The following is a 25794-nucleotide window of genomic DNA, read 5'->3' on the forward strand; positions in this document are numbered from 1 at the left end:
TTTTTAAATTAAAAAATCTAGCCACGAACCACGAATTTACGAAAAAATTATACCGAATTAAAAAAATTAATCGAAAGCTTGAAGCCAAATGGTAAAGAAAATATACTCTTGTGAACAAAAAAAGCTGTGTTCTGTTTTTTTATTTATTTATTTTTTTTTCTGTATCTTTGAGCAAAAATGTTTCCACACGAGCTAATTTATTCACGTAGTTGTTCATAGTTATAATCAAATGATTTCATCTCGAATTTTATATTTCACCTCGAACAACGCTTGATCCTGAAGAGAGAAACGTTGCGCTGAAAGCTCGGTTTACCTGTTTCAGGTAATTCGATAATTGGTGAGAAGCAGTAAGAGGAGGAGGAGGAGGAGGAGGAAGTCGAGTGGAAGAAACGACCGAAGGATAAGTGAAGGTAAGAAAATTTCCTACAACCGAGTTAAAATATCATACGCAGATACGATTTAAAAAGACCTCACCGCCGAAGTGGGCTGAAATAGCTTTCGTAAAGCTTCTTTGCCGCGTGCATAATTCGCGCGCTCGCCATGCAAGCTCGACGTCTCTTTACGGAAATTCCGCCTGTATGCCCGTCGCAAATCGGCTACTGGCTGGAACGAGAAACCGCCAGAACATCCTTGCGGGGAAAAGACATTAATTTATTAACGAAGCTCGCGCTTCAACCGCTCAGCTTTTTGCCTTTGACAGTCCGGCTGCCAACGATGACACCTCAAGCGCCTCGACTTTGCAACGAGGCAATTTTTAATTACTAAAAGAATTTCTTAAATGATAATTTTATGTTGTTTCTGTTTCGTCCACTCCGTTTTCTGATACTGTATCCACGTTATACTGATAAGTTTTTAAGTCATGCAAGACGCAAGCTCATCATTTTTCTTTCTTGACGAGAAAAGTGTTCGCAGCGAAAAATCGTGAGCATGAAGTATATGAAAAAGCTTTCATTCAAATTTTTGAATAAATACCAATCTTTTGCCACACAGTGAAATGATTCGTTCACTTTACTAAATACGCGACGATGAAGTTGTTTGTTTCTATGTTAAAAAGAAATGTCATTTGATGCAATAGAAAAAGCGCGGTCTGAACACAACAATTTTTTGTAATTAAGTGATATTACGTTTAAATTTGAGTCTTTGTTTAAGGTTACATTTTTGTTTCTGTCTCGTCACAGTAATTTTTATTATAATAGTTATTGCATGTTTGTTATAAAATTACATTGAAATTCATTCAATTTCGATAAAAGTAAAAACTTGAAAATCAAGTATACAGTTTTTTCCACTCTCATTTTTCAGTTTAATTTGTTTATCGGATTGGCATGGCAAAAAATACTTTTTCTATACCAGGCGCGTGTTTCGTTACCAATTGACGATAATTAAATCAGCAGACGAACGATGAGTATTTAATACAGGGACGAAATTGAAGTTCGCTAGAATTTTTTTCTTCATCAACCGTTTCCTTGTTTGATTGAATTATCCGTTAATTATAATTACACGCGTGCAGGTAATCCAATATCGCTGTAAATGAAACCTCGGTATTTTCACATCGCTTGATTTTTTCTTATTTTTATTTCAACAAAACGACATTGATATTGAATCTGATTAAAACAAACCTGGTTTTATAATTCTTCATAATTACACTTGACTCTCACAAAAAAAAAAAAATTGAGAACATTGCTCGTGTGAGAGTAAAAATTCAGAAAGATTGGAAAACATGTAATGTAAAATTTTCAAAAACGCGAAAATCTTGATTATATCTCGAGTTTGAAAATGTGAAAATCAACTGTAACCCGTGCCTGTAAGAGAAAGGATTTCCCAATTTAAAATACACGTGTTTCGGACACGTTCTCAGTATATATTTTACTGTAAGAGTAATAATGTTCGAAAAAATCCATGAATGTGAGGTTCTAACGAGCATTAGTGCTACTATCTGAGAAAAAATTCACATCATCATACCAGGTAATATAGACAATTGCATTTTTTATAAATAAAAAGAAAAAGTCAAATTTCTGGGGTGTGCAATTCGTCGAGATTGGTTGGTACGATGATGTGAATTTTTTCTCAGACAGTAGAACTAATACTCACTAAATCTTCGCAATTACAGTTTGATTCGAACATCGTCCCTCTTACAATAAATTATATGCTGAGCATGTATCTGAAACAGGTTATATTTTAATTGGTGATATCCATCCATTTACAGGCACGGGTTAGAATTGATATAAAAATCTGAAAGAATTAGGAAATTGTTTTTTAATTATTTATAGTTGATTTTGGGGATGGTCTGAAAAGAAATCATCAACACCCTAAGTATATACAATGGATCCGGCGGTAGAGGCATATAGAGCTGCCTAATTACACAGTAGAGAGACGGTGGAGGTGTAATAATGAATCCTGAGCCTCGATGTTTCTCGGCTATACGCACACATAAAGCAAAGCCACCGTTAGTTGTAAAATAATACAGCCACCCGTGTTTATTTATTTATCCGCAATGCGTGACGGCGTAACATCTTCGTATGTGTCCTGCACCTACCCATCTTTATTATGGTTACAAGTTTGCTGAACGATATAATGCGAGTCACTCGCTAGGAAGAAGAAGGAGAAGAAAGAGAGAGGCTGAGGAATCGTTTTACATTGTTGTGTGGCTCGATAAAGTAGGTCGACAAAAAAGGGGCGATCAAGTTCCGAATTTGAACAGTCCCGAAAGCGTCCGAGTCCGAATTATTTGGAGGCGAAACTTGGAGTGAAGATATCTTACTTTGAAGAAACAACAAAGTTTCGAATGGTCGGAAACCCGACGGCTCAAAGTTACGGAATACTAGATTTCGAATATTCAAGTTACGATAGAGCAAAGTTCTGACGGAACAAAATTGCGAAAAATAAATTTTCGAGTTTACTCAACGAGTGGGTGTGAAAAATGAGAAAAACTAGAAATCAGAGTGACTAGGATTACGAACGCAAAAATATCAAATATCCGAGAGAAAGAGAGATCAGAGTGGCGAAATTTCGCCACGCTAGAAATTTACCGAACTAAAAATCTTCGATCATTCGGAACTTCGACGTTTCAGATTTTTGAATTTTCGCATTTTCGCACTTTCGGAATTTTGCCCTTTTGGAACTTTGCACTTTCGAAACTTTGATGTTCCGTCAAAGTTTGACTTCTTTACTTCAGGCTTCGCTACCGAAAAATTTCGAATTTGGCGCTTTCGGATTACATTCGCAAGCTCGGAAGATCTCTTTAAAAATACAAAAACAAAAAATAAGGTAATCATAAACAGAAGTTTAGATACGTCGATGCAATCCATAAAATTATTTCGGTTCAGTCAAAAATCTAGCAGGTATATTTGATAAGCTCATTTTATTCAGAAAACCAATTTCTACAAATTCACTGAAATCGTTTTCTTCCATTTTTTATTAGTTAATTCAATATTCCTATACAATTTGATATCAATCAATGTTCTAAACTTGAATATTTTACGACGAGTTGAAGCGAGTAAAAAGTACTGATTTTATTTGGACAAGCTGTTCTTTTGATACAGATTCAGCTGTCTATTAAAAGGAGATTAAGTGAAGAAGCTGTCTCGAAATTATGAATACGTAGTGTAAAACGAAAACCAAAATTATAATCAACAGTCCTTCCCGGTATGCTCAACAAATAAACGCTTACATAAATCAAACGATTTATTTAAACGGTAGAAAAACGTTTATAAAACTTTCAGAGAGATTCATTCGCTGTTTATTCATGCGTTTAATTACACGCGTTCAAAACAAGTCGATTGAAGGATAATTATTACTGTGATCCTAAATTGTAATTCTGTCCAAAAGTATACCACGGTATATTTGCAGAACATTATACGGCTCCTGAGTTTATTCGTAAAAAAAAAAACAAAAAGTGATGAACTTCGAAAAAAAGATCTGTATCAAATTCCTATTCAGTTGACAGAAAATTTCCGTGAATCTCGATAAAAAAAAAAAAAAAATAACATTAATAATAATAAAAAATAAAAAAAAATAAAAAAAACGTCCGTTCACTCCGAACCTTGTACGAAAATGTTTTATTCCAAAAACGGAATATTAATTTTTTTTTATGCTTCATAAAAATTAATTTGGGTCTTTTCGAGAGGATTTAAAAATATTTTTGACGGTAAAATCGAGTGATTGAAGGAATTTGATTTCTTTTAAAATAAAACTTTTCAATGGTCGTACTCACATGGGAAAAATTCTTGATGGAATTGACCGTTTACAAAGTTGGCGTGGAATGCCGCCTACATAAATAGATATAAATGCAATAATTAAAACGTAATAAAGGAAAGAATAACGTTCAACTTGAGTCGGAATGCCTTATACACACAAAATTGACGTAAGATTACACCCCATACATTGCGAAGAGTTGGGAATAATCGCGTACAGTCCGGTCGTAATCAGCAATCGACACATGTAGACAGTCTGTTAGTTTGCGTAATCTGCATTGCAAATTCCACCCAATTAAAAGAGCGAGTATAATCGCACACGGCTTTTATATATATATAGCCGGTAACCTGCGGAGCAGCGGTTCGTTGCGACTGGATTCACAATCAAGTTGAAACATTAATGAAGCCACTTGGGAGAAATAGAAAGAGAGAGAGAGAGAGAGAGAGAGAGAAAGAATGAGAAAAAGAGTGGCTGCGCCATTGTCTATAAATTAGCGATTATTAAATCTAGAGGTAATTTGTTTAACCAAACGATAATAATTTTTATTTCAAGCAAATGAAAACGCGGAACTTTTACTTTCTTTTTTCCTCGTTTTTATTCTTCTTCAAATCGCCTTCCACTTCACATTATATTTCTGTATAAGCTTTCTGTAAAATAAGTTGAAAACTTTTCACATACCAGCCGCACTTTCTCTTATCGAATTTTTGCTTGAAAAAATCTTTCTCGTTTTTAAGACCGTAAAATTGCAACGATCCATTTTATTTTACTTCAATTCTTTTGATTCAACTGTTATTTTATTTCACCATGATCCTGTGTATTTACTTTGATTCGATTGATTCGGGAAAATTACGCCGGGACTGCATCGAGGAGAAAATTATTCTCTGTTATCCGATTTAAAAATATATTGTTTTTTCAATATTTTATAGAAACGATGATAATTCTGATATGAATATTTAGTTAATTATTTTGAAACAATGTTCAAGTTTTACTTTCTAAAAATTCGAATACCTGCAGGCTATGAAAGCAAGCAATCGAAACTTCGATAGGTTTCGATAAAAAAATTGCTGCAAACTTGGTGACAAAAATATACACAAATATAATGGATACGAGAAATCGAATCGTAGCTTTCGACAAGTTAAAGTTTTTCCCTTTATATCTGTAAAAGTTGACAGTTTTCAGAATTTTCATCAATTTTCCACGCATTTCAACGTAAAACAAACTTTGAAGCTTGTGTCGACATTGTTGTGTTTTTACTTTTTCTCTCAATTTGTTGCCATTGAATTAAAATTTCAGATAAAAATCGCAAATTGGAATAAAAACTTATTTAAGGTTGATTAACTTAGGTCCAAGAGTTGAGTCGACTTCGTCTTAAGAAACGAAAATTTCCGTTGTATCGCCAGAAGTTGACTGATTTTGAAAATTTTTTCTTCGATACTTTCGAATATATTGTGCCAAATTCATCCCTTATTCATTTCAAAACAGTCTTCATTATTTTGATCATATTTTACAAGAGATAATCTCTTGTTTTCGATAACTGCAAATCTTACAAATTTCACTTTCAGTCGTTGACGTGTTTTTTGCCCATTTTTGACGTATTCCAAACACCGTTCGAATCGGACCTACCCGAGCAGTTTAATTCCCTCGGTTAAATCTGAGACCTCCTCGAAGGAGAGATTATCTCTGTACAATTGCCGGGGGGAGATTTCGCCTCTACAAAATGAGCCTAACCATAATCTCCGCGTGCGGCGTTGATCTTAAATATCAATTACGGGGTAGTTTAGTTTTATTGGTGCGATAAAATTTTACCCGGAGTTTGGCCTTCGTCTCTTCGACCAAACGTCCATGCAGGTAACGGAAAAATGTGAAATACACTTTTCGCCTAATTCACAAACAACGTGGCGTGTCAAAATTGCTGCTTTTACGCCCAATTTTACGGCTTACCGCCACTCGAGTCGGTCATTCAAAAGTCGTAAAGCTCCCTGAATTCCACGACAATCTCACGCCATCGTTAATTGTCTCGCCTGTAGTTTATCTACGCGATAGTAAAGTTAATTTCGGGTGCTGTAGACAGACTCATTATGAATTTTACCCGTCTTTACATACCTTCGATTTACGGGGATAAATGTAACACATTTCCAATGGTTTTGCATCAAGTATTTTTATGTAGAAAACACCAAATTATGGTGTCTCGCATTTTCAATTTCGAAATGAAACCTTGTCAATTGTTTCCGAGAAATTTTAGAGAATAATTGTTAAAATTATGCAAAATCGAGCGAATCTTCTTGAAACTTGGTATACATTGTGTGGTAACAGGTTCAATTTTTTCCTGTCCTTATTTCCTTTCTGCGGTTTTCTGAAATTCTGGACAATCCTGTGACACGTCTTTAAATTCGTAGAATTTTGTCTGTCAAATATTTTGAAATCACATCAATTTTACTATTGTATTAAAATTGTAATGAAATCATTTGCAATCTTTTGTGAAACGCTTATTATTATGGGTAAAATTTTTATTGTTATTCTAGAATCTTGAAATCACGAGTAGGGAAGATAAGATAATGCAGGAAAGCAAATTAGTTTTCACACAGAATCTTTCAAAAGTGAACCATTTCTTCACAGTACAAAAAAAGATGTACGCAGAAATCTTAATTTGTAATGCAAATTTAATAATCGTGGTTTATATTTACTTTCATGAATCTGAAAACATTTTGACAAAATATTTTAGCCTTATCGGAATCAGCGTTCTTCGTTCGAAGATCAATCGATTCATCTTCTTCGAGTAATTTCAAAAAACGTTCGACTTCTTTAGAAAACAAATTCAAGAAGTGAATCAGTAATAATTCGATTTAATTGATAAAGCTCAAGTCTTTAATCAAATCCTGCACTATTTAGCGATAATTTCAATAAGTTCTGAACAGCACTCAGGCGTTAAGGTGCGGGGGTAAAATACTAGAATAGCGATTGATAAAAGGACCTAAATATCGAATTCTCAAAGACGATAAAATCTAATTCGGAGAATTATTGAAATCTAGAACATCCGGGTATAGAAAATCGAAAATATAGAAAATCGAAATACTGGAAGGCAAAATATAGGAAGGTCAAAACATGGAACGCTAAAATCTATGGTCTGTATACGATTTCATATTTTTAAAACGAATTCTGACGATTTTGAATTTCGAAATTCCGACCTTTCTATTTTTCTACACCTTCATGCTTCGACTTTCACCATTTATAAATTCCATAAATCAAATTTTCACTTCTTTAAAAGTTCGGTACTGCGATCTTTCCATTCTTGATTTCTCCATACTTTGACCCCCATCTGAGGCGTTATTTCTGAAGATGAAGTTACTTCCTGTGCCCTGTAATACGTATCTGATTAAAATGAGCTTTTGTCGTCCGAAGCTCAATCAATTCACCCAATTCGAACAATATCGAGAAACGTAAAAGTAAAAGTCCCGCAAGGTTAGGAATAATTCTGTAGTGAGTCCGTGACAGTTCGAATTAGTCGAAAAAGGTGAAAGCTTGAGTCGACATCTGGACCATTTAGCGATAAGTTCAACAAATTAAGAACATCACCGAGGCGTTATTTTTGAATATGAAATCGCTCCACCTCGATGATATCTCGCCTCGAATATACTACACTCCTGCATTAAAGTGCCAGGCGACAGATTTCAAGTGTGAAAGAGGCGCGAGAATAAGCAGGAGGATAAAGATGGAGAGCAGCCGAGTAGTCAACCGTATCGTTTGCTACGATAATAGTGTAAAGACTAAAGAGGCTCGCTGGTGGGACGTTTGCGTTCCTTTCTCCGAGGATGGCGGGAGGATATTCGTGCGAGGTGAGGAGGGCTCTCTCGTTTATACGTAGATATGGGGTGCGTATACACACCGTGTCCGAAATGACACATTGGGTAGTAGCTCACGCGGCGAAGCACCGAGGGCACAGTGACTGCTATACGAGCCCCGCATGAGGCCCTTGATAGGTTTATGGCAAGCCTAACAATAATACCGGCTAAACCGGATTGACTAATCGCCTTCAAGTTTGTTGTTACGACTCGACTTCCTCCGCAAACTCTAACCATCGACGAAGTGCAGATCTTCTGGGTGTCTGGGATCGTATGCGTTTAACCCTTTGAGTCACACATTGTTGCGCTGAGTCAACTTTGACGACAAGACGATATTCCGCGGCTTCTACGCTCGCTGATTACGAATCTGAAATCAGATTTCAAACATTCGAGATCGCGGATCCGATGTCGTGGACGGTAATTTGAAATTCGATCGTATCCGGTCAAAATACTGATGACGGTGGCTTCGGAGTCGCTGATTACTAATCTGAAATCAGATTTTTAATATTCGAGACGATGGACCCAATATGGCGGATGAAAACTTTTAATTTAATCTAATCCAGTCAAAAAACTTAATCCAGTTATTATCGAGGTGGCTATTTACAAATCTGAAATCAGATTTCAAACATTCCAGATCGCGGATCCGATGTCGTGGACGGTAATTTGAAATTCGATCGTATCCGGTCAAAATACTGATGACGGTGGCTTCGGAGTCGTTGGTTACTAATCTGAAATCAGATTTGAAAAATACAAGATGGTGGATCCAATATGGGTGGACGAAAAGTTCCAATTTAATCGAATACAGTCAAAAAACTTTGGCATTGCTGATTACTAATGGGAAATCAGATTTCAAAAAACCTCTAATTTAATCTAATCCATTCAAAGAAAACTTTGCGTATGGGTTTTTAAGGTCACTGATTACGAATCTGAAATCAGATTTGGAAAATTCACGATGGCGGATTGGATATGACAGATCCAATATAGGCGGACGAAAAATTCAAATTTCTTCGAATCCGGTCAAAAAAATGTATGCTGTGATTTTTGGGGTGGCTGATTACAAATCTGATATCAAATTTCAAAAATCCAATCTGACTCGCGTTGAAATCGACGTAATAATAATTCAGGGTTAGTTTTTCGAAAATCGATACTTTTCATTAATTTTATTGCGGTAACAATCGTCCATTGAGTATGTGTCAATTTGTTGTGATTGTAAGGTATGAAGATCACTTTGGAAATGCGAAAATAAAAACGGCTAAAATTATAAATAAAAGCTTAGATATCGATCCTTCGTTTCAAATGGCTTGAACATTGTTGAAAATCCCATAAATTCGTTGCATTTAACTCTAGGATGTTTAATCGTTCAATTCAGAAGACCATTTTATACAAATTCATATACAGTGTGAAAAAAATTATTAAAAAAATAGTGAATATTTTTTCCCCTGGAAGATTAACGCTTCGTAATTCGTGAATGTTTACAGTCCACTGTAAAATTTGTTCTTGGTTCCCATTTCTGCGGTTTGTAATATATTTAACGTGCCACGTGAAAAGTATTCCTAGGTGTTATAAACTTGGCGGTGAGTTGGTTATGAAACGGAGCGTTGGTGATATAAGTTTGTTATATACAGCTGAGCCATAAATTTCCATAAGAAGTTTGCCTCGGTGAAATTCAGCTTCTGCGGTGAATTCGTTGCGGTACCCAGACGCCATTTATTGTCGAAGATTACACCAAGTGTGTAAGTCGCATAAGAGGAGCGGAAGGAATTGCAGTTGCTGCACCAACGGGCGAATATTTAATACACGAGTGCGATATTTCGAACGTGAAACGCGAGCCGCGACTCGAAATCCAGGGGCCAGGATGTTGAGGAAATACTCGTGTAACTGCCAGGGAATCGAGCCAAGTCTGAACGTCCTGCCTGCCTCGATCCTGCGGGGCTGTTAACCTCGTTTCTTGACGAAAAACACATTTTCAGATAAGATAAGACGCGCCTGCCTGTTGGATACTCATCGATGACGACATATTGAAAGTAGGTAGGTAGGTGCACGATATTGCAGCCAGCGATATGAAAACCTCCGCGAGGCGACCGATAAAACTCTTTCGTCACTACAAAACGGATTCTTCGTCTCTTCTCCGCTTGTGATTCTCGCGATAAAGGAATGTTACTATTTTTCGTTTTTTTTTTTTTCTCAATTTATTTCATGTTCTTTGATATTCGGAGTTTGCTGCTTCGCAGATACGAGTGAAGAGAAATGGAGATTGTTATGTTGTTTCACAAATATTACTGTTTATGCTGAAATAATTAATTAATCTATCAGTGGTTCAGGAAAAAGGCACTCGATCGCGTGTTTTCTTTTCCCGTTTTGAACAAAGTTGAGGTACTGTACAACAGACTGGAAAAAGATAATATTTCGCTTGACTCGTGATGAAGTATACCTAGAAATTGAAAAAAAAAAAAAATAGCAAAATGCAATCGCATATGACTTTGGTAATTACCCTTTTTTTAAAAGTAATTTTAAAAATGCTATCGAGGAAAATCAAATTACTTATTAATTAGCTGCATCCGATCGCAATTTTTTTTCTCAGTGTAAGTATCAGATAAGATTTTTAACCGGTGAAATTTTTTTTACTCGTCAAGAGCGTGAAGAAGAAGTAAAACAATTTTAGTTACTTCAAAAAAGAAAAAAGAAAAAACCAATTGTTACCGCTGTCTCGAAAATATTCTTTGAATACTTTGAATTTCATCGCAATAAAAATGACTGTCTTCAAAACTATATTGATTTATAGTGTTCCGGACTTTGGAGTGTCTGCAAGACACAAAAAAAAAAAAAACATGGTGCATCCAGGAGAAATGGTTCAGAGCTCGGAATTGATGCTAGGAATGCACCGTAGAGTTTCGGTGTCCACGGGTGTTGCCATGACACCATGGGCCTACCCCCATCCCTCTATAGCATAGCCAGGAAATCCTCCCCCGTTAGTTCCTTGCCCACAGGAGAGGCCAGGACCCCCGTCCATGAATTGCGAAACAGCCGTAAAATTACATCACTCGTCCTAGAACGCCCTTCAGGATTACATTTTATCATCTTTCAAGCGTTGCGTGAGCCTTGACTCGAAAGTAAAAATAATACCAGACCACAAACGCGAACGGGACGAGAAAGTGAGACTTAAAAATTGACCGAGCAAGAGCAAATCGCTCGAATTTATCCAGTACGCGAGTGAAATTTATCCTTTATTGAATAAACGTCGATCGATTTAGGGGTAAATGATTTTCGGTTAGGACGAAGTCGTAAACTGGACCGTTTTCATCGGTTGGGTTAAATCCGAGGATGATATATATCAATTGCTAACCGTACCGTAAATTCTGTTACTATATTACGGTATTTTCACAAGTATGAAAAGGATTCAATCCAACGAAATCCAACAAGCGATTACAGCTGTACAAAACCAAAGAGTTAAATTTTATCATGTTTCCAAATTGCGTATTTATTAATGTCGAAAAAGAAATTCCGAAATTTTTAGCACTTGGTTGAAACGTTCACTTTATACGAGTACGTATACTATTTCGAAATTGTTATATTGAAATAGTGTTAAAGCCTTGAATTAGTTGTAAGTAGTCGCAAGAAAAAAAAATTTCCCAATTATTTAACGATCAAGATTTCTCCTTTTACAAATTTCGCCGGCCATCGCAAGAAAGAACGACCAAAATTCGAATTCCAAATCAAGTCCCAACTTATGTATAAGTGGTGATGAAATATAATACATCGAAATGTGTCAATATTTCATGTATTCGGGTTACGGATTCACGGCTGCGTCGTTTCAAGATGTGACCCAGCCAAGAAGAGTTTTGAGGAAATTATCAATTTCGTTCAATTTTATCGAACCACTCTACGTTATATTTCCGTATTATACATCACAGAAATCGCAAAATTAGAGGCGATAAATAGAAGGCTAGATTGCTCCGACGAAACGAGAAGAGAGAAGAAAAAACGATGAATCGGAGTGAATGAAGCGGGAATATATGATCCGTTTTATAGCTTTATTCGTAAAATAGGAAGGTAGTTTCGAGGATGGTTTTAGATCGGTGAAAGATAAGAGGCACTAGCCAGCGAATAAACATCGGCGCAGCAAATGCAAGGTGCAAAGACTGGCGGAGGATGAAAAAAAGAGGGTTGGGAAAAAAAAAAAATGTAAAAAAAATGTAAAAAAAAGCGAGAAATTTCCTATTACTTTGAGACCTTTAGCTCTCTTTCCAAGCGACGTCTGGGAACCCTTCTGATCTCACCCCGTGTAGCGAACCCATCACGCATGTGCAGGGCTTATCGATTTCCGTATTTCCAACAGCCGACGCCGGGCGTCGTTGACGTCGTCGCGATGCATGCCTCCCAAAACACTTTCCCGTATTGTTGCAACCGGCTCTTTCAAGGTTAACCCATATCCACCTCGGTTAATCGGTGTGTTCCGCTGTGATAACGGTGATAAATAAAAAAAAAAAAAAAGAAAAGAAAAGAAAAACATCACCGGAAGTCGCGGTTCAGTCCGGGGGAAGCAGTGAGGTCGTCTAAAAGTGTCGAAAGTGTTGTTCTGTTGACGAAATATTCTGTACCTGTTCGGGAAAATTCATCTGCAGATCCTCCGGTGTCACGAATTTCTGCTTCATCCACGGTCAGCCAATTTTCATGATTAAACTTACGATGTTGAATTCTTTTCACAGCCTGTGCAAATACGTATATATTGTGTATTATACGCTTTCGCAAAAGCACGATAATTCCCACTGTAAACAAAAGGAGTGTCAGGGTGAATTCGTTCCGTGGATAAACTGGGCCTTTCGCAAAATAATTCCTCTCCAACACCGGAAGAACGGATATCCGGAGCGAGTTTTCTACCGGATGGTTCTAATTGGCGATAGAAATAGAAACACTGCCGGGATGAAGGGAAAAGTGAACGGGCTAATCCGACGCGTAAACTTGAACCGTTTAATCGAACTCCGGGGAATTGAGGAGAGCGATATAAGAACGGGAATTTGGCCGTAGTCGAAAATTAGCCGACCGCGAAGAGCCTTCGTGTCGAGGTTTGAGGGGGGGGGGGGGGGGGGGGCGGAAGAAAACTCAAAGCGTGTCCGAAACTCGCGTAGAGTTCCGAGTAGATTAACCTAATCGAAAATCGATACGCTTACACCAAGACGTGGTACGGTGGTTTTTATTGTCGAATACTGCAATGCGGTAATTATTGCAAATCTGAAACTATTGCTTTTGGTGATTGTTTGGAAAATTTGGAAAATTTTTCAATTCGAAACAGGAGCCGCACGAGTGATAAGGAAATTTCGCAAACTAGGGAAGGCGAAAAAGTGCGGAAAACGGAAAGGAGCGATATTTGCGGACAGCGTGTTATTATAGTATGCAAAATTGCTAGTCGGGCAATTTAAATTAACGCAGTTGTTCGACTACGGGGCTGTTGCAATTACCGCGCGAAGCTGCCTTCGCCACCCTCTCTCAACCCTCGAACTGTAATATATCGTAGTTTGAGGCTAGGCTGATTCGAATTTGCCATGCAAATTAGGCGCGGGACTCGGAATCGCGGGGGATTCGACAAGGCTGCCGCCTCTTTCCCCTCACTTCCTGCATTTTACCTTCAGAAATGCGAACAATGTTTTCTTTTTTTTTTCTTTTAGTCGAAAATTTTTCGTTCAATTCTTCACAGTTGCTTTCAAATATTCTAGTTAAATGTAGATCTTTGTAATTATGGTCCAAACCTTATCGGAATTACAGGAAAATTTTGTACAAGTGATTATATAGCACAGTATTAAATCTACTCGTTAAGTTTGCTTTATTTTTTACAGCTAAATAAAACTTTAGAATTAATTTATTCTTGCACCAATATCGAATTATCGCAATAGTTGTAAATAAATGATGGTTTCATTCTTATTTCATGTATTTAGAAGTTTATTTTTCGATTTTTGAGGTAAACATTGAAGATAGTTGAGAAAGAGAGAAAAAAAAAACAGTAACAACAAAGAATTTCTCTCGGTTTAGGAAATCGACGGTACCTTTATAGACGAACAGAAAAATAGAAGAACTTTTGTTGCAATTTTGGTCATCGAAGATACATAATCACGCAGAAGTTGTTGCGCAAGGAATTTTCAATTTTTGAATTATAATATTCCAACAACGATTTCTGCATCTGAATTCGTTTACGAGAAATGTGAGTGAGAATTTTTCGTCCACTCGGAAATTAGTATTTTCTTCTATTAGTCACGGCTTTACAATTTATCAAGCTGTATCTTGACAGCGAAAAATTTTCAATAACAAGCATTTCCAAGTTTGAAATTTACGATCCTTCTTCTCTTTTCGAAAGCTCATCAATCTAATTTTGAAATGAAAGATTGAATGAATTCTTCGGTAATCGTTAGTTCCCTAAGAACGTTCGAAAAATGCGATTATCTTGAGACTTACGATGTTGTTATGACCAACATCTTTACGATTCCTGCAGCGATACGAATATATCGCGCCAAAATGGACGCATCGATTGATCGCTTATTTATAAATCGGGAAACGATAAGTCAAATATCGTTATCGCTTATTTTATTCGTATTTTCAGCTGCAGAAGGCAACGAATTGCTGAGGAGTATTTAAATAATCCGTCACGTGTTTGACCCCAGTCGAATTCACACATTTATATACGCTGTCTATTAGCTGAAGTACGACTTGAGCATTTTCGTTTTTCTCTTTCCTGATTTATGTCCATTATAAATAGAAGCGCAAGTGTCATCTAAAATTTTGAAGCTCAAATTTGAAACAGAATAACGCAAAATATATTTGGCACATCTTGTTTTCCAAATTCCGTTGCTGTAATTATAACCTCTGAAGAGAACATTAAAATTATGAATTCTCTCGTTAAAATTTGGAACTTGATTTATACAGAAAGAATGAGACTTGCTGAAAATGTTTTAAAGCTGAATTCAGATTCTTAATTCCATAATCAGTTGGATTCGTTTGGTAAAAAATTGAGGAAAATACGTAAATTTATGACTGCTATGACGTTTTAGAACGTTTCGTATATAACTTTCCGATATATTCGTATAAAAACTGCGCCCTAGCGCCCGGAGACAGAAAGTTATAGCAGTTTGTAAACCGCAACACGATCTACTTCGAGATGTTTGTGAAGAGATTAAAAGTAGTGCCGTTATTGTAGCGATGCGCACGATGTTGATGAAAAAACGGTCAGTTTATAACTTTTTTTAAGTATCTAAAATTCGCCAAATCTTAATATAAAGCATCGCACATACTCATATATGTATTTTTACATTTTTAAGTTGTTCAAAGTGATTCTGGAATGGCAAAATAATGATTTTTCCCTAACGTTGCGGTTTCGTTACGCCTACGCCGCTGGATTTAACCTTATGAATTTTGCACACTCACTAGCTTACATTACATTATATTACATATATACCGTATGTCTACTGATTAAATTCTCAACAACTGTAGCACGATCCGTTTTTCGCTAGAATTTAATGCGCATGCGCTGCAACGCGATAGAGCGGTTGTTCGTCAGGGCAGCCAACTGTCTCTAACCTAAAAAATGTTGACAGTCATCTGTATTGAGCACAAATGCCGGTGAAAAATGTGAAAATTTTTGAGGTTAGTTTTATGACAGTTGGTCACCCTGTCAAACAGTGGCTCTCGGAACGCGGCGCATGCGCGTTAAATTTTCGAAGACAACGGACGACTCGGTCGTATGGAATTCATTCCGTATAATGTAACCTCGAGTTTTATACACCCTCTAGTAACTCGTAAGACATCGTATAGCTGCGAGGGTTTCCCCATGCGGTGAGCGAATTGATCGCAACCTGGTAAAATCATCCATCACCCAGTGACAGGCCACCCTCTCGACCTCCCTTGCGCCCTGACGACCGTCGACGTCTGCGTGCGCGGATCGCATCTACGTGTAGGAAACACAAACACAGGTGGACAGGGCTAACCGAGGGGTGAATTCGGCTTCCAGGCTGGACTCACGCAACTGCAGCTCGCCGTTGACGAAACAACATCAACGCGAACTTTCCAAACCTCCGCACTCTGTGGAGTTTGATGTTTTCTGCACGGTCGTTGATGAATTTTTATCTCGTCGCGAGTAACCTTACATACATTGAGATTTTAAGACGACGACGAGATGGGAAAAGATGAGGAGAAAAAAAAAATACGTAGAGGGGAAGAGAGTCCCCAGCAGGACGCTTCTTAAGGATCTATCGGCTCTACCGTCCCAATCAAAAGTTAGGATGAGAGAAAAAACCGTTCGAAGAAATCTCAAGATATGTTATTTGCGCCAGTGTTAGTTGACAGAAATGAATCTGAACAAATCCGAACAACACAAGCTCAAATATCAATAATTTGAAAAATCGTTTTATCATGAGAACGTTCAAAATTATTGAATTCTGGTGTTCTTGATCCGGTTTTGATGCTTTTGGGCTTATTTTGGGTATCATAGGCCGATAAAACTCGCGCATGCGCGGTTGATTTTCAAATTTCTGGAGATTGTCCCGGAACAGTACGTAGGTACGTTGTTTCGTTCGTGTTCATCGTCATCGGCGCAAATAACATTGCTGGTTGATATACTTTGCACAGTTTTTTCGCACATCGGAACTTTTTATCAAGACGATGTTGGGGTGGATTCGTTTCCTTGAAGGGAAAGGACGGCCCTTCCATAGATTCGGTTGCTACTGCCAACTACCCCTGATGCGGGCGCAATACCGTCCTCGGATATCTTTGCCACCCTCGTTCGGCGTTTGGAAACGTGGTAAGAAGAAAGTGCCGCGGCTCGATCGATGCCGGGTTTCTGCTAAGAGAGCGAGAGCAAGAGGAAAAGGAAAAGGAAAAGGAACGGGAAATTCGGGCTCACCGTGTTCTCAACTTTGATCGAATTTGATAATGCATATTGGACTCTGAGATGTTGTATATTCGGGTTGTTCCGATAGTTAGTCCAAGGAGTCTTTTTTTTTTTTTAATCTGCGAAAACGTTTTGAGGCAAAACGCAAAGTGTCTTCTTCACTGCGTGCAAAAGTGTTCCCTGAGGTCTGAATGCTGAGAAATTTTTTTCATTTTTTACACTAATCGCATAACGAGCTATTCTAACTTGCACGCCAAATTTTGAAAACTAAACAGTCTCTCGAAGAAAATTCTGCTCCTGACGGAGAGTCGATAAGTTTTTGGATGGAAAATTAATCTAGGGCAGTAAAAAACACCAGCATCCTGGTATTATTCCTGTTTAAATATTCTCTTTCTCTTCATTCATTTTTAAACAGTCTCTCACTTTAATTTACATTTATTTAATTGCAGCTTTGTCGTTTTAACGTCTTGAATTGTTTTGTTGACAATTATTCACTCGTCTTTTATTGGGTTGGTTGAAACGTGTAATATACATATATTTATATCGCTGAAGATATCTCACATAGTTGATGTTTTATGCATCTCTGATTCGATTATGCGAAACGGAATCTTCAGATTACTAAATTATTTTGTTCGTTATCGAATGTTGAATTCTGCGGGAAGAAAATGAAGATAAAAGACACGTTATATCTCAGGAAAATCAATTTTACTTGTACTTGTACAAGTTTTCGAGTACTTGTTTTGGTTTACACTACCTAAACATATTTAACTAAGCGACATTTTGAACAGTCTAAAACCGATCCTTCGAACCAAATTCAAAATCAGACTTTTAAAATTTTGGAACACCCTCATCCCTGGCCTTCGAATTTCGAAATCGTAGAGACTGTTCTTCCCACCGCAAGTATAAATCAGGACATGTAATTACGCGAAGGGGTTATAATTGAAAAAGAAAGGAAGCGGAGGTAAAAAAGAGCCGAGTATCGTCCCGGCGTTCGGGTTGCAAGGGGGGGGGGGGATGTTTCGTAGCTGCAGACTCGCGCGTTTCGTTTGCTCTCTGCAAATATTGACCTATTATGCAATACAATGCACGTTTGTTTGGCTTTGCGCGGTGTTATGAATAAATTACATCAGATTCGACCACCCCCTACCTATAACCCCCCATTTCTCCCGTTTCGATTTCCTTGTACGCAAGCGAATAAAGGTAAAAACACTGTACATATACATGTATATGGGAAATTCCATGGGAATCCAACCGACGTCTGACCCACGCCATTTCTGACTTTGTTTAAAAAATGTTCTCCACTTGTTCCAGTTCTGAAACAGTACTCTGAATTTTTTCAGATTTTTTATTCAACTGCTCGATTATTTATAAATATTTAACATTATTTTGAAAAGGACCTTTTTTGATTATATGAAAAAATTCTCACAAACTGTATTTTCTATTTGAAACATTTCAAAACCGGGTTCATGATGGGCTGATTTCTTCCCTTTTTTTTCAGCACTACAAATATTTTCGGTAAACTAAAACATTGTTCGAATTGTCTGAAAATTCCCGAAAAATTCTCAAATTTTCTATTTTTTACATACAATTAGATAATTTCTAGACCGGTTTCATTATACAGCAATTCTTGTTTGTTTCTTTGGCTCATTTGACTTGTTTTATCATCTTCATAATGAAAACAGAACCATCAGAAATAGTCTAAGTGAAAAGTAGAAGTTTTGAGAATTTTTTGAGAATTTTTAGACCGTTTAAGCAATGTTTTACTTGATGGAAAAAAAAAATAAAAGCACTTAGAGAAAAAAGAAAAGTGCTGAAAAAAATCTGGCCGGTCTTGAAATGTTTGGAAAAGAAAATACAGTTTTTGAGAATTACAAAAAAGATCCTTTTCAAAATCAACCTTAATATTTATGAATAATTATCCAGTTGTATGAGAAATCTGAAAAAATTGAAGGTACTGCTTCAGAGTCGGAACGATCGCAGAAATTTTTTTAAACAACATTAAAAATGGTGAGGATTAGACGTCGGTTGGGTTTCCATGGAATTTCCCATATACACATCGGGGTTTTTGTTCCTCGGACAACTACGAATTACTGACTGACTGTTTTGCGTGATTGAGATAATTACTCCCCTGTGACGGTAGGATCGAGGGTCCTCAAAATCACTCCTCGCTTCCGAGAATCAGGACTGCTTTTATTTTTCGACAGGTAATTAGGGGCGAAATCGATATTAGGACAATGAATGATTCTGGGACAAGGGCTGATCGTAAATATTATATTGGGGTGAATTTGTTTAAGTACATCCATCGAACTTTTATAACGTTTCATTTTTAAGAATAATAGGAACAAAATCGAGAGACAGAAATTGTGGATAATCATTTTTTTATTTTCGGGCACTTCTTATAATTGCACCCAATTATTATTTATTTCCGATTAATTTGAAGATAAAAAAAATTTCTTCGCCACCATTCTTAAGCTTCTCGGAAACTTCAGCTAACAATTTTTCGGGACAAAATTATTATCCATTCTCAGGCAATTGATGAAATTTAATGTGTAATTCAAACACGGGAATTTCAAAGACAACAACATTTTGTGTTGTAGAATTTCTGTCCGTAAATATTTGTTAAAGCAGTTTTTAACGTTATAGTTAAACATAATTCAATTCGATAAAAAGTGTAGAACATCAAATGTCCGGAATTCATTGTTGCGTAAAAAAATAAGGAGAAAGAAAAACGTCTGTTGATAAAAGACGTGTAGTTAACTTTTTAATTATTTTCCATCCAATTACGTTTCGGTGTTGGCAAAACTTATTGGCTACACCCTTCCTAATTCCGAGAAAACGAGCGATAATATTGATTCGCCGGTGAATTTGACTCACCGGAAGCAGTACACATCACGTGGCTCGAATTCACAACATTTTAGACCCAGATAAAAGCAAGTCTCTTACTGAATATTTCATTTTTCGTTCTTCTGATTCGCCTTTTGACACAAAATCAGTATTCGATACAAAAATCACATTTAGATTATGCAGTCTGCCAAGTTTTTGTACGATTTAACAAATCAGCAAAATATATTGTAATTTTTTCGTGGTAAAAGTATCATCGATTCAGTTTTGTCGATAAGGGTTATAGAGGTTCACAATAAAACAATATCAGCATCGATCATCGACCCTTTATATAATACGAAGAAGAATTCAAAGCCACGAGTCTGGAAATTTAGGGAAATTTGCGTACAGAAACTTGAGTGTAAAGTTAAAGGATTTAAAACTGCGACCCTTTTCGATGCAAAAACGATAACAATAACGGTGCGAATCCGCTACAAGTGAAAAAAAAACCCAACGACCTAATGGAAGGAGAAAAAAAAAATGTATAATCGCAGTGGGGAAATTTTCAGATACGCAAATGGTTGATTTTCTAATGAGACTCTCAGCGGTCGGCAGAGGGGAAAGCGTATAAATCCTAAGGGTGTCTTTAGGGCTGATCTCAATTACAGGAGGGCCGAAGAATTATATCGATCTGCAACAGGTGAGCGAAAAGCTTCGAGAGTCGCAGAATTGAAGGAAAAATTGAGCGGACGAGATTTTGGAGTTTTTTTTTTTTTTTTTTTTTTAGGAAGATGAAGTTGGTAACGTTATTGTAACGATTCATTTTTCGGAAAAAAATCGTTATTTTACAATTTTAAGAATCTAACGATGCGCTAAATTATAATAACGAACAATGTATTATTATTTTGAAAACTCAACTACCTCAGTCACTGTAAAATTGTGAAACAGTGATTTTTCACCCCCCAAGTTTAGTTACCGTCAGCGCTGTTAAATCCAGCCTCTCGTTTTCTGCACGTCTTATAAAAATGAATCGCGGAAATCCTTGCAATTAGTTGAATTGTACGTTTCACAATTTTAGACATATTTACGATTCGCAACGTTAACGTGAAAATCGATTACACCGCCGGTTGTAATACGTAATCCGTATTGGGCACTTCCGTCTTACCACAATTATATTCACGGGGCTCGCGGGTACCTCAAGATGACAGTTTTGTGTGAGCACGCACGGCTTAAGCCAGCTTTGTGTGAGTCGTCTTTAATTTATGGACCCCATAGCGTATACAAATGTGTCGCAAGACACGCAGCCACGAATCCCCCTGTGGCTGCCTTTTCCAGTATCACGTTGAAATCAATAAAGTTGAAGTACGGTGCCCTGTCACTCTATCTCCATCTCTCTCTCTCTCTCTTTCTCTCTCTCCTCTGTCTCTCTCGATCATATCTTCGAGCGTATGTTTCATGGTAAAGCGTAACGACCGAGAGGCTGCTCACTCGCTTATTCCGTGGTTCATCGATTTCCGAAAGGAATCGATTTCTTGTGATTTCACGATTTTCGTAACGCCTGAATCAGTGAGATTTCCAGCGATTCCTAGCGATTGCCTACCTGATTTTTTGTAAAATGGTTCAATGATTTCCTGACTGAGCAACCCCTCGGTAACGACTGTGAGAATATATTACATCTATACATTTTTATTTATTTATTTGTTCTTCATTTTCTCTACTTTTTTAACGCTTTTATAGATCCTGAAACACTTTAATTGTACCGCGTTTTATAATTTTTGTTGTACGTACGTACACATTTTTGTGAATACTGACATGTGTTTATTATTATTCTTATGGTCTTGGTTGAGCTGTAATTTGTAAGACTGGTAACAGCCTGGACTAACGTGGACCTCTGCTTTGGAAGGTTTCTTAGTACATTATTAATAAACTTCAACTTCTCTCTCTCCTTTTAGCATTTGCTAATGCATTTGCTCGCGATTGAACAAGTGCAACAAGATCTCTTGACGAGCTGTTCCTTCAGTTTTTAATGTGATTCGAGAATTTTAATTTTCATCGACGTTGAATTGAACAAACCAAAGCGAATGAAATCGCAATAAATGAGAGATTGCATCGATTAAATTTCGTTTAAAAAGATATCGTTATTCAAGTTCGCCTTTCTAGTATTGAATTTAACTTTATTTCAATAACGAATCATAAACTTCGCGACGATTTCTGAGATCAGAGAACCATTAAAAGCAGAAAATTGTACGACGGATTGTGAGATAAGAGAAGGAATTGAATAGCATCGGTAAAAAGTAGAAAATAATCCACGGCTCATTGTCAGTGATTGTTGGTCGGGCAACGTAACTTGACATGAAGCATCCTCAGGGCTTTAGTTGTAGGCGGTATCCGAGGCCTGACTTCTCCGGAATCGAGGTTAGTGTAAAGAAGTCCTGTTGAATAATTTGTACATATACGTGTAGGAGAACTTTCTCTCTCTAGGACTATTTGTAACCAGGTTCCCTCCAAGATTGTAAATGTTTGGTTAGGGCTCTCGGCGCGGTTTTCACGAGTTGTAAACGGTTAGCTAGCCCGGCTTCCAGCGGTGGCTAGACGTGTATAATGTATAATACAGGAACAAGTCGGATATTCCTTCGGCTATCTCTGCGTCTTGTCAAAACACGCCTGTGTCTCGCTTCTTCCTCTGTGTGCGAGGCTGAAGGACCCAACGACGAGGATATGAGGAGGAAGACTCAGAAGCACGATAGTGAAACGCAACGGGTTAAAACCTCCCGTTTGTCTTTTTACCGATTCATTCCTGGGACGGGTTGAAGTTCCGAATTTTAAAAATTACGAAATTGCCTAATTCCGAGTTATTCGGTGTCGAAACTTGAAGCATAAAAATCAAACTTTTACGAAACCACAAAGTGTTTCGTATGGTCGGAAACCCGACGGCTCAAAGTTACGAAATCCAAGATTCAGAAAATTCAAGTTTCGACAGAGTAAAATTACGAATATTAAAATATACTCATACAGCATAGTTTACTCGACGAGTGGGTGTAAAAAAACAGAACGAACGGGATTTCAAACGTAAAAAATCCAAAACAAAGAAAGATCAAAGTGGTGAAATTTCACGAAACCAGAAATTCACAGAGCTGATAATTTTTGATCATTCGGAATTTTGATTTTTTTTACCAGGTTTTCAAATTTTCTGATTTCCGCACTTTCGGAATTTTGAGCGTCGGGTTTCGGACCATTCGAAAATTTGATATTTCGCAAATTTTTATTTCTTCACTCCAAGTTTCGCCAGCAAAAAAAATTCGAAATTTGTCACTTTCGAATCTGTTAAAATTCAAAATTTCAATCCGCTCCTCATCCCTCCGTGAAATGAAACCGAGTAAGAATAACCATTCGAATTTCATCGTCCCGTTATGCCTGCTATGTGCACGATTCGCGATTACTTCCGGATACTCGTTCATTGTCGATCCCTTTTCCGTCTTGATCGAGGAGAATATTTTCGAGGGTTCGAGAATTCTGTTTCTCTGATCTTGTCGAGGATTCAGCGTTCGAAGCGTGTAATGGAATACTGCAGCATGAATGTCCACCTGAAACGTCTCTTCGAGGACGTTCTAATTTCAAAAGAGAAACCGGAAACTCAGAGGGTTGAAAGCACCGAGATGAAAGAACAGGATTTCGCTTGAGAAAAAATTATTTTATTCGATGGTCAAAGTTACCTTACGGATAACTCGGTCACTACATCTTTCAACTTAATCATAACCATTTTGAAACAAGTAATCATCGCTTTAAATCATTACGAAATGGCATAACGTAAAAAGTCTTCAAAAAAAAATGGGTTCCACTTTGCGATTACAAAATTTTTTGAGCAACGCGACATTTTTCAGACCGAATGAGATTGGAAACAAAGCTTTAAGAATGACAACCGATTATTTTGTTCAGATCAAACTTGAACTAAAGCAATATTTCTTGCCTAACATTATTGAACATCGTCTTTATTTTTAGTTAAAATACGTGATTTTGAAATCTTAATTTCTTTTTCCTCCATTAAGTGAGACTAGATGTTTGAACGAAGTTACACTGGATGAGTGGCTTCAACTGCCACTTGTTGAACCTTTGTTTTAAACTGTTTCTTGATCTAGCAACGCTTCGATTAGACAGCAGAGATGACGGATGATCGAACGAACGTTGACTCTTCATTTTTGTTTCAAAATCGCTAGCTTTCGGTCCCCTGTAATCTCAGCCTCTTCGCTGTACGCATCCCCCGCGAATTTTTCCCAGAACTTTCCTTTTAGCGTCAGTCGGGGTGGGGGGGGTGAAAAGCCGGCGAAGAAGCCGGTCTGTTTCCATTTAAACTTGAACGAGGAGACAGGAAATTACGAGACCCTTTTTGCCCAACGAAGGGCATCCTTCTCGCGTATCCCGGTCCTGGATGACGTCTTCCCGCCGTCTGCCACTCGCCCCGTTGCGTTGTGCCCCCGGCTGCAAACAAATACCGGATTACTCACCAGAACGGTAAATCTCTCACTCACTGCCGAGCGCCGCTCTTCCGAGGGATGCGGGAGGGAACGAGAAGGGAAGAACCAGAGGAAGATGATGAAGGTGAAGAAGGAAGCAGGGCCCACTCGGATGAGGCTTCAACTTATATCCAGGCCTCCTCCGTGCTCCTCGAAACTTGACTCGCACTGTTTGCTTACGCGCCTCCGCTCGGCCACCCACCAAGTTTATGCATAATCATCATCGCCACACAACCGCGGCCGAGATACTCTGGAATAAGTTTAGTACAGTACGGACTCCGGACTGACTATCCGGACTCGAAGCTAGAGCCGTTAAGCGTGATTGAACGCATCGAAAAAAAAAGCAGAATCTTTGAAGTAAACCCAGATCTTTGATGACTTACAATATCGAGGGAACCAAAAATTGGGATGGGGTTGTATCTGGGTCTGTAACATTTATGGCCATTGGGTCGTTCACGTTTGATTGTCCTTGAGACCCGCGGCGAAACATCCAGTCAGTCATTATGCTTCGAAACATTGTAAAAACTGGACTTTTCAAAGCTTGAAAAATTTCATCCGAGACTTCGTGAAAATCGACGAAACTGTAAAGGATTTCGTGAAGCTTTATACGTTATACTAGATATCAAAGATTTCGTGAGACTTTGAGGGATTTTACGAATTGCACCGAATGTTAAGAGATGTCAAATACGTTTCATGGGATTTCGTCAATTTTCAAGAAGCTCATTAGTACTTCAACACATTCCACGCGCCTTGAGAAGATTTCAAAGTGATTAGGATACATTAACGTCCACTGAAATTTCATAAAATTTCCACGAAACTTGACGGCTGGATTCATGAAGAAATGTCATCGAACTCTTCCAGTTTTCATGATTCTCCAAAGACCCGAGTAAACTTCAAGGACCTTTCATCGGACTTCGCATGTCCATCCGTTCACCATACTTGGAGTTCCCAACTCCTCGACTGTTTGTAAATTATCTCTGACTTTATTTACCGGATGAATAAGTGCGACTCGTTGAACCCTGATTAACATGCCAGAATCGAGGCTCGAGGTCCGGGCTGATCGATGGATGAAGTAGGAAACGCAACGGTCTTTTAAAGCCTGTCGTGAGTTTCCGGCGGGAAAAAAGAGCCTCGACGTAGCATCACGTATGTGTCTACAACGGTTATCGTGTGCTCTATATATCTGGCCATCTCTAAAACTGTCGCCAAAGAGCGCCACGTGCTCGTCCCATGCCGACGCGACGGGATGGGCGGTAGCTGCTGGGTTGGCGTGCAGCCTAGGGCGTCGCGACGCCGTCGACCGGCAACTCTGACTTGCCCGTGCTGTTATGACGGCAATAAACAACTCGTTAAACGCTCGTAAACCACACCCTTGGAGCTTAACTTACACGAGCGGTAGAGGATGGTTGGTACTGCAAGACTTTAACTCATCACCGTCAACCCATTGACGTGCTTATTGGAAATTATCACCGCACGGGGTATGATACGTGCGATACTGACTTACAAGCTTCAGACTGTATCAATTCTCCGCCATGGAGAAGGAGGCCGACGCATCTCTGTG

At 38.0% G+C, this 25794-nt stretch overlaps 1 protein-coding gene across 2 annotated transcripts in view; it reads left to right on the forward strand.

The window, feature by feature from the left end:
- The first annotated feature begins 333 nt into the window (after positions 1-333).
- Positions 334-25794, forward strand: part of fz2 (frizzled 2) — a 111254-nt gene continuing 85793 nt past the window's right edge. The window contains exon 1 of one of the 2 annotated variants that reach the window (XM_046615721.2): positions 334-410. The gene's annotated coding sequence lies outside the window, so the exon portion shown is untranslated. Of the gene's footprint in view, positions 411-12567; positions 12688-25794 lie in introns of those variants that run through there. The other variant, XM_046615720.2, reaches the window with a different exon arrangement.

The sequence above is a fragment of the Neodiprion pinetum genome, chromosome 3, assembly GCF_021155775.2.
Source record: "Neodiprion pinetum isolate iyNeoPine1 chromosome 3, iyNeoPine1.2, whole genome shotgun sequence".
Classification (NCBI taxonomy): domain Eukaryota; kingdom Metazoa; phylum Arthropoda; class Insecta; order Hymenoptera; family Diprionidae; genus Neodiprion; species Neodiprion pinetum.